Below are 13379 nucleotides of genomic sequence, written 5' to 3' on the forward strand. Positions count from 1 at the left end.
TTTCATTATTTGATGCGTTAGCATGCATAGCCACATTATGGATGGTTGACGAGGGCCTTGCCTCATTCAAGGGTCCCATCATGCATTGAGTCCTTTGCACGGCAACATCGAGGAATGAAGTAAAGGATTAAAATTTAAAAGAAGATGGGTCGCCTAATGGAGGACTTGCCTTATTGGCCTTCAGTTCACCTTGATAGGTTTGAGCTTTTTGGTAATATTCATAGCTAGATCTATCATAGAGAAGAAATCCCTATTGACTATGATGTGATGTGCATTGGGAGCCCGGGGCTATGGGCAGGGTGATCTCCCTCCAGCATGGCGGATCTTTTGTATCTATGGCTCTTTTGAAAGAAATAGCACTATAAATATTGAACTTTTGAAGATAATTATTTGGAAATGTATGCCTTCTTGATTTCATGTAAGTACAATTAATAAAGACATGAAAAAAAACCCTATGTTAAGAATGAATTAACAAAGCTGGTTGCATATATCAAACAGTGTGCCTAGCATGTCTTGCTTACATAACTAAAGAACGATCATGTGTATGCATGGAAAGGAAGTGAGTAGTTTTTCGATGGATTGATCAATAGATGGGCGGATTCGATTAGTTAGGTACTTTTCAATAAATGGAAAGTTAGGATCATGACTGAATGTTTACCTCTTAGGGTATGGTCTTAGATCTTGAGACTAAGTGTTGTTTTAGGGGGGGGGGGGGGGGGGGGGGGACCTAAAGATTTTGCCTTATGGGCGGAGGGTGGAGTTCCACTCTCCCCTCGTCTAGTGTATTTCGTCTTGCTACGGAGGAAGAGATACAATCAACTATAATGGCTCTCTCACTTCTTACAGGCCGGGAGTCGACGGATCCATTCCCTTCCGATTCGAACGAGGAGCCCGCATCTTCTAGCACGGTGGCCACTCTCGCGAAGCGCCACTCGGCGCTGATGGCGCCGGCGCAGCTGCAATCCTTTGTGGATTTTGTGGGCGCTTCTCCGCGACCGGATCCTAGCTAATCAGGCCCTGCTTCCGATGGAAATATGCTCAAGCGATTGTTGAGTGTTACAGAGCAGGCCATTGGTTGCGCCCGGATGAGGAAGATGGCAGCCTCTTTCATCTTCTCAAGAAGCTCCCATTGTCCTTTTTAGAAAAATCTTATCCTCCACCACCTTCTTCTTTCTTCTTCTCCACCTGCTAGCCTCCTTCTTTCTAATGTTGGCCTGAGGATAAGCTTTTACATAATCCCATCTCGTATGCTACAATCACACAAGTAGTATGGCACTCACTTACTCTACTCTCACTGTAATACACACCTCCTTTTCATGCACACTCTCTAATACATTACATCCCAAACTATTGCCCTCACCTCACACACAAACATTAATCACATATATACAATAATATTAACCATGAAACCCTTTAGCATTACAAGTGCACCATTCACATAGTTTGCCCCTTCGAGCCTAGAAATGGAAATAATATTTCAGATCAATCCATAAACGTAGGGCCACACCTATCCAAATATATGCACATATACTCTCTTCTCTTTCTCACCTCTCTTGATGAAAGCATAAGCTACACTCCACCCCAATACCCCCTCGCCCTAGACCCTTAGGACTTAGAAGTGACCCACGACCTCTCACTGGTGCCCATTGGACAGGCATCTTTCACAACCCTTGTGCACCTATCAACAACATGCTTGTGCCATTGACGTACTTCATGCCTTAACATTCATACTCCCCTACAAATATATACTTTCAAAGGAGATGCATTGCACTTGAATCATTCAGTGTTCACAAAGAAGAGATGGATGCAAAGAAGATCATATGCTTAGCCTATCTCGTGCTTTCTGATCAATGTATATGCATAAAAAGGCTCATTGTTTAAGTTAAAGTCATTTATCACTCGACACCTCACCCCTCAAAATGATTCTGAATGACACTCAACCCCCCACTCAGATGACAACCACTCATAATGATTGATCCAATGAATTGATAAACCCCTCTCATAATTGATGGAGTCTCGCATGCCCCTCTTCACTCTCCCTTTCTCCTTACTCACTATCCCATGGTTCCTAGCTAGTGCCATATTTTCCCAAGGTGCAATGACAACCGAGGGAGTCTCTTCAATCTCCCTCTCCTCTCCCTTTCCCCTTACTATCCCCACGGTTCCTAGCTCATGCTAGATTTTACCAAGGTGCAATGACAAAATAGTTGTGATCAATGTAAGGTGCACCCTCATGTGCATGTGTAGCTCTAGTGGGCCTCATGCCATGCAATGCTTGATGACGGTGCTATTTAGTCGATCTCCCCCCATGGCATGGTCATATGTGAAAAGAAGGGGTATATGAAGCCCTAGTGCAGTGCATAAAATTAAGTGTAGTGTGATGCATAGAGATACCCCCGGTGGGTGCAAAACTCTAAGTCAAGAAACCATACCTCTAGATAAGGTTTATTGTCTTACTTCTCCTATGATCAATCTCTAATCCTACAAAACTTGTCAAACACAAGCATTAAATTCTCACAACATCTCCTCTCTACCATTATGTCCTTCGAGGGCATCTTATCTAATCTTTACATCTTTTTCTTGATGTTCCATTCTTTGTGTACTAGGTTTTTAGGGTCTAAATTTATCTAAGACAAAAAAAAAGGGTCACTGTAATCCCATGCCATGCTACATACTCTTTCTCTAGCCTAATGTAACGTGCATGCTCGAGCTTTCCTTGGTGGTATGTTCTTAGCAATCCATCAAGAAATATCCTAGGAAGCGCCATCTAGGATTTTTATAAAAACCCTTGGAGTTCTAAGCAGGCTCACTTGAGTCTACCCCGCATTGGAAGTTCTAGCCGTTCCCACGAGGATTGACCTGAGTCTTTTCGGTCAAATCTATTACTATAGTTGAATAGTATTAGCGGTTTGAGATTCCATCTCCTATAGGTATATCTGATTAAAGCGGACTTACATTCTACTGGGCTCAAGAGATCAATGACACTTTATTCCTTTCTGCCTAGGGTTCTAAAGTGATGCGAGTCAGGCTCTTTGATCTCTAATGGGCCATCAAAAATGTGATTTTTAATCCTTCTTTGGAAAGCTCTCGGCTTATCAAGACCACCCAACCATAGGTCTGGATCCGTCGGGGGTCCATCCTCCCGTTTCCCTTGAGAGAGTGTTTTTACTTACCTAATTACCTACCACATTAGGTTGTTCAACATATAAAAACAGCTTCTCTGAATTATCTCCTCAACATATAAAAATAGCTTCTCTGAATTGTCTCCTCATGTAAATTCGTTACATGCCTTTAAATCATGACACAAAAATAGAGTAAAGCAATTCTTTAAAAAAAATACATTTTAGAAAAATAACTTTTTACAATATTTTATATTTGAAGGTATTATTCTTTCCAAGTTCCGTTCCCTAACTAGTATTGGAACTTCCAAGATACAGTTTGGAAATCGAAGGAGGGTAGTTGGCAGTTTGTAAGAGCCTAAGGAGTTTATGACTACCCCTTGGTATCCTCACCTCTTGCCGACCTAGAGTTTCCTATGACAAGACCTTTCGTATCATGATTGGTCTATACTCACTAACATGAAACAAAAGAAAAACCCCTTGGAGTAGGTTTTATTCACACTTGGCATTTTGTGCTCATCAGAATACTCACTCAGTCGGTGATCTATGTACTCAGTCATCCATCTTTTAGCCTAATGATTTTAGAAAGGATCAATACCTAACTTACAATCAGAAACATCTTATTTTGAATGCATTACTTTTAACAAATTTATTTTCAAGACAAATCTTTTCTTTCAAAAAATACTAATATCAAGGTAAAATTAGTGTAACTGACAAAATTAGAGTAAGTGGCAATACCTTTCAATAGTTTTCTTGGATTTTCCCTTTCCTGGGATCTAGTTGGACTGAATCTAAACAAGAATTTTATTCTTGAGAATAATCCCTTTGGAGTTTTGTGGGTTCCTTGCCCGCAATAAAAGAAAATCTTGGTTAGTTTAATTACGAATAGTATTCTTTGGCAATTTCATCTCAAGGTCTCTTATATACTGAGAGGACTAGCATTCATGATTACCCATCAGAGGTTTCATTCGATTGAATAAAATCTCATTTTACGAATGCAACTTTTGTTGCCCGTTCTTGGGATGGTAGCCTGCTAGCTGCCTTAATTATAAAATATAGTACTTGGGGATCCATGATGACGGGTGCTTGGTTGATGGTATTCACAGCTTCGTTTGTAATCCTAATACTCGTCATTCCATTTATAGTGATTGTGTCCGTAGCGTTATTGTTGGCAGCTCTTGCCTTCATGACCTTCGTAACTTTCTTCTTCGGGGCCATGGTCTTTAATTGCAAGATTGAAAAGGGGATTTTTGGTAAAGGAGCTTGGGGCTAATTAGATTGATGGGGGAAGACGATCACCAATAATTTAGAAAAAAGGACAAGATTCTTAATTCCACAACGAAATAGGATAGAGGGGATGGAGAATTTGATTCCAAGAGTTCATAGAATATCCTTATTGTCTTCATGACGAGGGTTCTCGTCCTTGTGCTTCTCTTGCCCCACTTCCTCTTGCTCTATACACTTGAGAGGGGCCTCTCCTCTCTTGCTCAGACTGCCCTCAACGACTCTCCATACTTTGTATTTATAGCTAAATTGAAGAAGAAGGGTTGTGGCTAAGAAGAAGAGCTCTTTATGGAGGGCATCTTGGCAAATCAGCAATCTAGATGCTTTGAAGATGCAATCTGATGTTGGCGATTTGATCTTTGAGGCCCAGAGAGGCTGGCAGAGATGCCATGACTGATTCGCCTATCTCTCGCATGATCTTGCTTCAATTTGGGCCTTATATCAAAGTGAGAAAAGGGAGAGATTGCTAGAGTTAATTACTAAATTATTGAAGGTGAATTTAGACGTTTTCATCTAGAATTAGGAATGCCAAAATTAGGGGTTCATGGAGCCATTTTTTTTTCAATAAAAAGGGGGGGGGGGGGGGACCTGTTCGCAACGTCTCCTTCTCCTTCTTCTTTATTTCATAAGCTTTTTAAGATTTTAAAGCTTAAAGCTTTGTGATTTATCTTATTTGCCAACTTTTAAAGGGGTTTGGTCAAATTCGACTTATGGCCCACGACTCACGTTCACGCGGTAACTTCCATGATGGATGGCTACAATCCTTATCAATCTGAAAAAATGTCGGGTTACGAACTTTGGACCATTTTTCTCGAGATCTTCTCTATTTAATGATTTAGAGTTCTTCAAGTCCATTTTGCGAGAAATCGGGATATCACACCTAAGTCACTTGATAACCAATGCATCCATACTTGAAAAATGGTAGACACATAATGAATGCTTAAGAAAATGGGTACAACAAATCAATGACATATAGTTCAAATCTATAATATAAGCAATTGAATTATAATGCTTACAAAGTCCATTATGAAGGAAGCTCAACCAACCACTTCCAAGTGCAATGTCAATCCTACCATAACTCATGCATGCTTCACCTCCTTTTGCTACATCAATTTGTCAAGAGTTTCCTTTATATATCTCTTTACTTTCTTTCATTGGTCCCAATCAAGCCACCTCGACTTTCCTAACTCATTATTGTAGGCATTGTATGTGTCCAAAAAAGATGGGCTAGGTGTTTCCAAACAAATATATACTTGCATGTAATCATTTGAGGCTTATACACTATTAGATAGCTATCGAAACTCATCATAGAGAGTATAAATGGCATATTATTTCAAGTTGGGGTCTTGCAAGTCTCTCCATTTCTTAGTGTTGCTATACCTATATGCTTGCATGACAAGCTTGTCTATCTTGGTGATGACTCTCTTGCCTTCATTGTTCATGGCCAATTGACATGTACAATCAATAATTGTGTATGACATGCTGATAGGAGTCATTGGTAACCTAAGATTTTGTAGTATAGAAGTCTCGGTTTGGGAGGGGGAGCACTATCAAATTGGGCTCTCTATAGCACTACACCTTGCCATAGTATGGCTATATTTATGAGGAGTTGTGGAAAAAAGGGTAAAATGAGATAGGCTCTACCTAGAGATGTGGAAATAAGAAAGTTGTCTAGGATAGGAGCTGGTAAAACTTGGAGACACCGCATATATACCAAAACCCACAAAGCTATGCTCATGTGAGGCCTATTTGGATCCCCATTCAAGAGTAGGTGAACTTAGCTAAGAGGTCCAAGTAGAAGGAGATGCTAATGGCCCAATGGATGACGGGATTGAAGGAGAAAACAATGGCCTTGTTGTAGCTTGCAAGGGTAAGGGGAGGGGCAAATTTGTACTCAGGAGTCCTAATGTAGCAAGATAGCACCATCACTTCCACAAGGACTTAGCCACAACATTTATGAGGACTTGAGGAGTATTGACAATGACTGCACTTTGTTCCTCAACCATTAGTATAACTCATGGGGCTTTAGGAGATGAGTGTGATCATCCTCATGCTCCTATGGCCAAAATGCCAAGCATGATGTTTGCCTCCATATGGTTTTTTTAAGTGTTTATTGACTCCCTTCACCTTACGTAATGATCTCCACATTCTTGAAGATATAATTGGATTAAGAAGATGGTCAATTAACAAGGCACCCCAATATGGCAAGGTGAATAACCTAGAAAACCTATTCATTCCAAATGCCAATTTCTTGACATCTTACATGCATAAGAGATCATCTTCTTGAGAGGTCATGATCTTTATGCATTTAACATTGGCCATGATTTATGGTGAAAAACTAAAACTCAATGGTTCACTATATGTATCTCTCTATATCATGTGTATTCAAGGCCTATGTATGCTCTCTATAGGTATTCATAGCCTATATATGCACTAGATATCATGTGTTTTCAAGGCCTATTTGCAAATACTCTTATCTATGAATTTTTCTTTAAAAAAAATACCCCTTTTCTATTCAACTTATAAATAAACCTTTTATATGGCACCCTTCTGTATTACAAAATGTGTAAAGATGGTATTTTGATCCCTTATGTGAAACCCACACTATGTACACATTAATTTATGATTATTTTTTAATGGTACAAGATTGGAGTTGTCGTAGGAAACATTGAATGCTAGGTGGTTAAGAGAAACTAAGCAACTTTGAGCCTTATATTGAATGAAGAGAAAAATAATATTATAAAATGGGTGGATTATAATAATTGTTGGGGGGGGGGGGGGGTAAAGGCACCTCTACTTAGTCGCCCGTGTATTACTACACTGATAGTACTCGCCACCACTGCACACTGCAGGTAGCCTGCAGGTGGCGGGCGCCCGTCACCGTCACTTTATTCTTTATTCTTTTAGTGACAGTTTGAATAAAGGAAGGCCCGATCACACATTGTGACTGTTGGAGTTCCCATTTGTGTGTCTCTCTCTCTTCTTGCTCTTGCTCTCCGCCATAGCTCACTTCCAAGCAAGCTTCGATCATTCTCACCTTTTAATTGGTATCAGAGCTTTGGATTAGAGCTTGATCATGGAGCTTGGCCTAGCATTACTTCAGCCCGGATTGAAGACCTAGAGCTTGGAGCTTCAATGCTAGCCATGGTTTCTTCCCCCCGATGTAAGATTTCATCTCCCGCCTCGCCCCGGCCCTCATAGACTCTTTGCAGGTGTTCCTTGGCTTCATTGGGCACCTTGTATGCCCCCATTTGTCCCCTTATCCTTAGTATAACCAGTAGGCCCCACAAGCAGCTCACATTTTTTTTTTTTGCGCATGTTTCAAAATCTAGCTCAAAAATCCCATTTTTTCTCATACCTCGGGTATCCGGAACCCGATCTAGGCAAGGTAAGAGTCTAACTTGGGGTTTTGGCATGCTTCAAATGCAATGGTGATATCAGATCTACCAAATTCTAATCATAGCATTTTTTGCAATAGATCTGAGTTGATTTACAGTAAGAAAATGTCATGCTCTTAGCTTATCTGATGCTCTCGAGGCTTGGTATTTGATGCTTAGATACTTTAGGGATGTTTGCACAATGTTTTGAGATGCTTTGGGACTTGGTTTGAGCTTCCATAGCTCAATTTATGCAGAGATTTACTGCTGTACATTGTTTGGGCAGCAAGGTTTTATCAGAGGCAGCTTATGCATAATGCTCTTTGTTGACATTTGGGTGTCCTGTTGGATGTATTGATGCTTGGTCATCATGGTTTATGCTCGAATATGCTATTTGAGAGCTATTGAGCCTTGATTTGGATGCGGACACTTCATTGTTAGTTGGGATTTATGGTACCTTGGTTGACAGGTTATTTTACCTCCATTTTGGTTACGCCTATTGGTTTTAAGCTATGTCTTTGGGATATGCAATGAAGTATTGACCTTCGGGGTATGACATCGAGCTTGTCTTTGGTTTCGGATCTTCATTTGAGCTCGAGCTCGGCTTTTGGAATGCACTTGATGCTTCGTCTTGGATGCACATATGGCATGCATGTTACCTATGTCTGACCGGTCTTGACATGCTTGGCCTATGCCACTACTACATGCTACTTACATTGTTTGGAGCCGATTGCTACTAGTGCCTTGTCTTGGCTTGTATCTAGCTTTCGGAAACTTACTTGGGATATTTATTGGCTTGCTAGAGTTGTATTTGGGATATAGTTGATGTCTATGGATGCTCTAATTGGAGGCTACAGAGCCTATATGCTCATGATGTCTTATTGATTTCTAGTCTTGGATCTTTTGTCATTGGTGCTCTCATATGCCCTTCTTGAGCTTCTTGACTTGATCTTACGACTTTTGTGCTAGTGGGAGCATCATTAGATGTTTGACAAACATTGAGCAGGTGGTTTATGCTATTGAGCTTTGAGTCTTTTGAGATTGGGATCTTCTTCACTTGGATGTTGCATGGTTGATATGCCATGGTCCGCATACATGTACTTGGGCTGATTCGGGCTTCGCACTCCCTGAGCATACACCTCTTTGTGTCAGGCCTTGCCAGTGTTGTGTACACTTTGCCCTATTACACAAGGGGTGTGCCAGCTTACTGATGGATTCGTTTGACATGCTTGGGTGTTTGCTCGATGTCCATATGACTGTCATATGCTGATTTATGCCTGCTTGATGCTGGTTATGCTTTGACAGTCAGTGAATTGACTTGGTGCATTGATTTTGCATACAGTTTGCTCTCATTGTACCCGGCTGTAATTTATTATAGCAAGTAGTTATGTATGAATTGATGTGGAATTTTCATGCTGAATCATCTTGATTTTATGTGCTTTTGATGGTACTTGGTGGGCAGCATCATTAGCTATTAGTTCGTGGTCATTTTGCCTTGGTTTCAGTGGTATTTTTGGCTGTTTACAATAGAAAACAACAAGCAATTTTGAGCATTATGGGTTCTTCTTTTACTAACAGTGCTATCTTCAACATCACTAAGCTCGATGGTACGAATTATGCCTATTGGAAGAGCCAAGTTTGGCAGGTATCGGTGCAAAAATTGCAGATAAAGCCACTAAAGATGCATGGCGAGCAGCCTGAAACTATGATTGATGACGAATGGGATGAGCTCGATGAGTTATGCAAGTCCACCCTCATCTTATCTCTCACTGAACAGGTGCATTACAATGTGGTTGAGGAAGCACAGAGTGCTTGGCAGCTTTGGGATAAAATTAAGAACCTCTATGACAAGAAAAGTCCAGCAAGTCAGATGTATTGGCTGAAGCAGCTTATGGACCTATGCATGAAGGAGAATATGACAATGTCTGCTCATTCGAGCCAGTTCCATGCTATTCTCAAGAACTTGACTTCGCAGGGTATTACCTTCAATGATGAGGTTACTCCATTGTTTTTGCTTGGGACTCTAAGTGAGTCATGGGATGTATTCCGCACTGCCTTTATGTGCTCCTGTTACTATTTTGAACTTGCTTGATGTAGAGAGTGCTCTTCTGCAAGAAGAGATCAATCGTAAGAACTTGGATGCCTCTCGTGTGTCGCATGTTTTAACTGTTAGAGGCAGAGATGGTAATGGCAAGAATGACCGTGGAAATGGCCGTGGTAGAGACTCGCAGAAGTCTAGGTCTAAGTTGTGTCGTGCAGCAAGTCTCGTGGGAGAAATACTAATGTGACATGTCATCATTGCGGCAAAAAGGGTCATATACGCCCACAGTGTCATGAGTTGCACAATAAGAAGCACAAAGAGAAGGGAAAAGACAAAGTATAGGAAAAGTCCTCTGATCTTAGCAATAATCGAGGAGATAAATGTCATGCAGACTGATGACTCCGATGAGGAGTACATACTTGCAGCTAGTTCTTGTGATGCTACGTCATTGACCGATGTTCACTCTATGTATGTGCAGTGCTAGCTTTTGGATTCTGGTGCTTCATTTCATGTTACACCATGCTGTGAGTGGTTCCACTTCTACCGCAATGTCTCTGGTTCAGTTCGCTTGGGTAATGACAAGTCACTTGCTATTGTTGGCATTGGGGATGTACGTCTGCAGTTCTCTACTTGCAGTACTTTTCCGTTACAGGATGCCTATCATGTACCTGCGCTTACACACAGTCTTATATGTGTAGGGAAGTTTGATGATGCTGGGTTTCATGTTTCATTTGGGCATTCTGCCTGGAAGATCACCTGTGGCAAACTTGTGCTTGCTAGAGGTGCCAAAGCTGGTAGCCTCTATCCTCTTGTAGTTGATGGGTCCTCTGTGGACCACATTTTGTCAGTGGGTTCCATCCCACATGTATCTCTTTGGCATGCCCGTTTGGACCATATGTCCTTGAAGGGAATGAAAATGCTTTCTAGTTTGCAGTACTTACCGCCCCTTGACTACGCATGTTTTGATTCATGTGAGCATTGTCTTTATGGCAGACAGACTAAGAATACACATAAGAAGTCTGGTAGGACACGCATGAGTGAGCCCCCTGGCATTGGTACATTTGGATATCTGCAGGCCCATGCCATGTCAGTCTATGGGTGGTGCAAAGTATTTTGTGACGTTCATTGACGTTTTTTAGTGTAAAGTCTAGGCTTACCCCATTAATCTTAAGTCCAATGTCTTGGCTGTATTTCAGAGATGGCTTGCATTTGTTGAAAACTAGACTGAGCATAGGCTAAAATGCCTTAGGACTGAAAATGGGGGAGAATATGTGTCACGTGCTTTTGAGCAACTATGTGACGAGAGGTGTATTAAGCATCAATTGATCGCCCCCTATATCCCACCCCAGAATGGTTTGGCTGAGCGGATGAATAGAACCATCCAGGAGCGTGCACACAATATGCTTAACCATGTAGGCTTACCACAGAGATTTTGGGCTGAGGCAGTGAGTACAGCTGTGCATGTCATGAATAGATGACCTTCTAGTGGTTTGTATTTCCAAGTTGTAGAGGAGGTATGGACTGGGAAACCTCCATCTTATGCACATCTACGTGTCTTTGGATGTGAGGCATTCTGCCATGTGCCCAAAGACAAGCGTGCTAAGTTGGATCCCAAGAGTGTCAAATGCATTTTCCTTGGCTATGGGGATGCACGCGAGATGGGTTACTGCCTCTGGGATCCGCAAGTGTGGAAAGTCATCCATAGCCATGATGTAGTCTTCCATGAAGACAAGATAACAACCTGCAGCAGCAGTTGGTACACATGGCCAGGGTGTTAGACTAGCCGCGCAGAGCTTACTGTGAGGCGGTCTACTAGAGATAAACGTCTACTTGATAGATTTGAGCCCTTGATGCATTATGTGTTGGTTACAGATGTAGGAGAGCCCCTCACCTATGATGAGGCTATGCATAGCGGTGACAGTCACTCCTAGGAGAGGGCTATGCAGTCTGAGCTAGTCCTTGCACTGAGCTAGTCCTTGCACAAGAATATGACTTGGGATTTGGTTGCACTGCCTCAGGGCAAGAAGGTTTTGCCATGCAAATGGGTGTACAAGCTGAAAAGTACCCCTGGAAACCCCAAGCCAACTTATAAGGCAAGACTTGTCACTAAGGGTTTTAAACTGGAGCATGGAGTTGACTTTGATGAAGTCTTTTCTCATGTGGTCAAGATGACCACCCTAAGCTTGGTTTTGGCCTTAGTAGCATAGCTTGACTTGGACTTATACCAGATGGATGTTAAAACTGCATTCTTGCATAGGGATTTGCATGATGAGATATACATGGAGCAACCTAAGGGATTTGCAGAACCTGGCAGGGAGCTCCTAGTGTGCAAGTTGAAGAAAAGTCTTTATGGCTTGAAGCAAGCACCTAGGGAGTGGTATCATAAGTTTGATGCCTTTATGCAGTCACATGGCTACATCATAAGTGCTATGGATCCGTGTCTTTACACGAAGAAAGCCCATGATGGCTCATTGCTTATTTTGGTACTTTATGTGGATGATATACTAATAGCAGGGAAAGCTCATGATGAGCTGGATGCTCTTAAATCTCAGCTGAAAACGAGCTTTGAGATTAAGGATTTGGGACAGGCCTCTCACATTCTTGGTATGCACATTAAGCACGACAGGCATCAAGGACTACTCTACTGCTCACAGAGGGAGTACATTCATAAAGTCCTTGAGCATTTCTGCATGCAGGACGTAAACTCTATTGGCTGTCCTTTTGCAGTTGGTGTTGTGGCATGCTATATGGCTACACCTAGAAAAAAGTATTGGGATGCCGTAAAGGGTATCATGAGATACCTGAAGGGCACAACAGATATGTGTATTTGCTATGATAGCCAGAATATAGGAATTGTGGACTATACAGACTTCGATTATGCAGAACATGCAAATAGTAGGAAGTCCACTTCCGGCTATGTCTTTACCTATGTTGGAGGTGCTGTTTCTTGGATGTCCAGGGTTCAGAAGTGTATCGCTCTCTCTACCACTGAGGCCGAGTATGTTGCGGCCACTGAGGCTTGCAAGGAGGCCATATGGTTGGGCCGTTTGGTTCATGACCTTGGGATTGATACTATACCTACGCTACATTCGGATTCTATGAGTGCTATTCAGCTAGCCAAGAATCCGATCTTCCATGCGAGGACGAAACACATTGAGTTGAGGTATCACTTCATACGTGGGGTTGTGGAGGACAAGTTTGTTGACCTTGTCAAGATCTCCATTGACGAAAATCCTGTAGATCTACTCACGAAAAGCCTCACTACTGAGCGCTTTGCCTTCCTCACGAGATTGATGGGCGTTGGATGAGATGATGTTTTTCCTCATCCTGTTGTACATGTGTACATTGTACTGTCTTTTCTTTTTCTTTTCACTCCTCACTGGGGCAGATTCGGGAGGTTGTTGGGGGTAAAGGCACCTCTGCCTAGCCACCCGTGTAATACTACACTGATAGTACCCGCCATTGCACACTACAGGTGGCGAGCACCCGTCACCATCACTTTATTCTCTTTATTCTTTTAGTGACAGTTGGAATAAAGGAAGGCCCGGTCACACATTG

This window comes from Lygodium microphyllum, chromosome 10 (assembly GCF_053477565.2).
Source record: "Lygodium microphyllum isolate KBCC chromosome 10, Lygodium_microphyllum_v1.1.10, whole genome shotgun sequence".
NCBI lineage: Eukaryota > Viridiplantae > Streptophyta > Polypodiopsida > Schizaeales > Lygodiaceae > Lygodium > Lygodium microphyllum.